The sequence below is a fragment of the Limulus polyphemus genome, unplaced genomic scaffold (genome assembly GCF_000517525.1).
Source record: "Limulus polyphemus unplaced genomic scaffold, Limulus_polyphemus-2.1.2 Scaffold6408, whole genome shotgun sequence".
Classification (NCBI taxonomy): domain Eukaryota; kingdom Metazoa; phylum Arthropoda; class Merostomata; order Xiphosura; family Limulidae; genus Limulus; species Limulus polyphemus.
The window spans coordinates 37,515-40,276 of record NW_013672018.1 but is presented as its reverse complement, the minus strand read 5'-3'; positions in this window follow the sequence as shown (position 1 = coordinate 40,276).

The following is a 2,762-nucleotide window of genomic DNA, read 5'->3' as shown; positions in this document are numbered from 1 at the left end:
TTAATTACCCGTAAAAATTCTTTCCAAAGAAACTTCTGCGATGCAAGCTCTTTCTTAAATAAAACTAGTTTATTCTTTCTCAATTCAGTTTTTCAATACACTTAATTTCCACAGTCACTTTAACTTAAACTCACGCTATAATTCACAACGATTCACGCACTTTACTTACGGTGCTCGCTTGACTCGATTATCCGTGTCTATATCTTCAATCTCTCTATCTGCAACTAAATTCTTGCCGTCACTTTATTTGCCGACTTATATACTATAAAAGCGTACATCTCGTCTCTTCGTGAATTTTCTAGATACTCATCACGTGTTCCCAGCGTCACGTGACTTCCAATGTCGTAACAATACTTAATAGGGTGATCTTCTTAGCATGAAAGTATATTTATATCAATAATAACAGCATTTGTTAAATAAGGTGTGCTCGGTCTACTTGTTAGAGCGCCGGACTGGAGTTCCGGGGTTTGTATCAAGTTACTGCCAAAAAAGAAAAAAATAGCACTCTGCACTTTGTGGCCGTGATCGCGTTATAAGTATGACGGTCAAATCCAAGTATTCGATACAATGAAGTAATGCGACAAGGGGAAAGTATAAAATAGTCTTGTAAGTTACTCCTGAGGATGACGTAGATCACGTCGAAACATGTACTTGTAGAGAGATATTTTAAAGTGGAAGCCGTACGGCTTCAATAAAGTTTTATTGTGTAAATATAAAACGTTGTTTTTAATTATTTATTATAATTAAAAAAAACATGTTGGAGGAAAAAGAAAAGAAACAAGAAGAGAGTTACAGCAGTTGTTGGGGGAAAAAGTAAAGAAACAAGAAGAGAGATTACAGCAGTGGTTGGAGGAGTAAGAAAATAAACAAGAAGAAAGTCTCCAACAGTTGAGAGAAAGCCAGAGTACACAAATGGAAAATATTAGTAAATTTCAAAGCGAATTAAATACATTAAAGAATGGTTTACTGTCTTTTACACATGGAGGATATATTAGCCATCGACCTAATCAGCCTCAGACAACGGGAAGCCCCTTCCATACCCCGCAGCTAAACCCTAATGCAGACATCTTCAGTCATATTCCAGACACGAGTGTCAGCAATAGGGGTGATCTAGTACGAAGGAAGCCACAGGAATTCGATTGGAAGGCACCCTGGGAAGCATATAGAGCACAATTTGAACTTCTGACAGAAATGAATGGATGGACAGAGGAGCAGAAAGCACTATATCTGGCAACGAGCTTGAAGGGACAACTACTGGAAATACTTGGACATTTGTCAGCATACGACAGGCACAACTATAAAGCACTGGTAGCTGCTCTAGAACTCAGGTATGGAACTGTGTCTGTCTTTCATAAACATGAGCTCAATAGTTACCCACACTGGTCCCCACAACCTTGCATAATGTCCTGTCACACCACAAAGCTTATGTGTGGCTTCTGGTACTCCTTTGTGATCTAGCATCTTGATACTCACAAGGGTTTGCTGAGATGCAGAATCTATGACAAAGTTGCACCTTTGGCCATCCAGCTTTCCTGTCACGTAAACACTATATGTGCTTGCCATTTTACACTTAGCTGTTGGGACTTTCACAATGAGGGTTGGTGAGCGTCCTTCAGCACCAACCACTGCTGGTTTCCCAAAGCTGACTTATTGGTAGTATTTTTCTTACACTGGCTCCTCATATGTCCTTGCTCTCCACAGTTCCAACAACCTTTCTGGGTAGTAGCCTTTTCTGCCGTAGCATCTTCCCTGTGTTGAAGTTTCCAGCATTGTGCCCAGGCTTGTTACAGTGCCAGCAAAGTCCCTCAAACCTCTCTGAAAGCTGACCTTTTCTGGCCTTGAATCCTGATGACTGTATCAACCTTGGTACCTCTGTGCTAGGCTTAACATAGGATTTGAATTCAAGAGCTTTGGCCATTGCATCCTGCATAGTAGAGGAATGTGCTTGCTTTACTTGTATCTTCAGTTGTGGACTGTCCAAGGCGTCTACAAACTGATCCCTCAGCAACAACTTGAGAAGATCGGGTGGTGCGGTTGGGTAGGCCTGTGTGCCATACTTTCCAAATCCTGCGCCAGCTCTTGCAGGCTCTCCCCTTTAGCACGGAGTCTCGTTCTAAACCGAGCCCTGTAGACTTTGGACTGATTTTGAGGGGACCAGTGTGGGTAACTATTGAGCTCATCGGTATGAAGGACAGGCACAAAGTGTACTTGGCTGACATTGAAGACGAATGCATATTAGGATTGGACTACTTACTACCGAGGAAGTTTGTAATTAATTTTGATAAAATGACGTTTGGGAACAACAAAGGCCAAGTTCCGGTAACTGTTAAAAGATAGGTTGAACTAACCAGGTACCATCAAGCTGAAGTCAAGGTGACTGAAAGAGTTGATGATGATGAAATGGAACCAAATATAGACATCAAAGCAGAACAGGAGAAAGACCAAGATTTGAAGCCAATAATTGATTTTCTAAAAGCAAGTGTTTTGCGCCCTGATTGGGAGAAGGTGTCTAGTCTAAGCCCTGTGAAAAAGAACTATTGGGCACAATGGGACCAGTTGAAGCTTGAATATGGTATTCTTCTTCGGAGATGGGAAACTGCAGATGGGAAAGTGACGACCTGGCAAACGGTTATACCGAGAAAGTTACGGGAAGTTGTGCTGCTACAATCCAATGATACTTTAACAGGAGGACGTCTCGGAGTTAAGAAAACATTGAGTCGCCTACGACACAGATTTTACTGGATAGGTATGAGACAAGATGT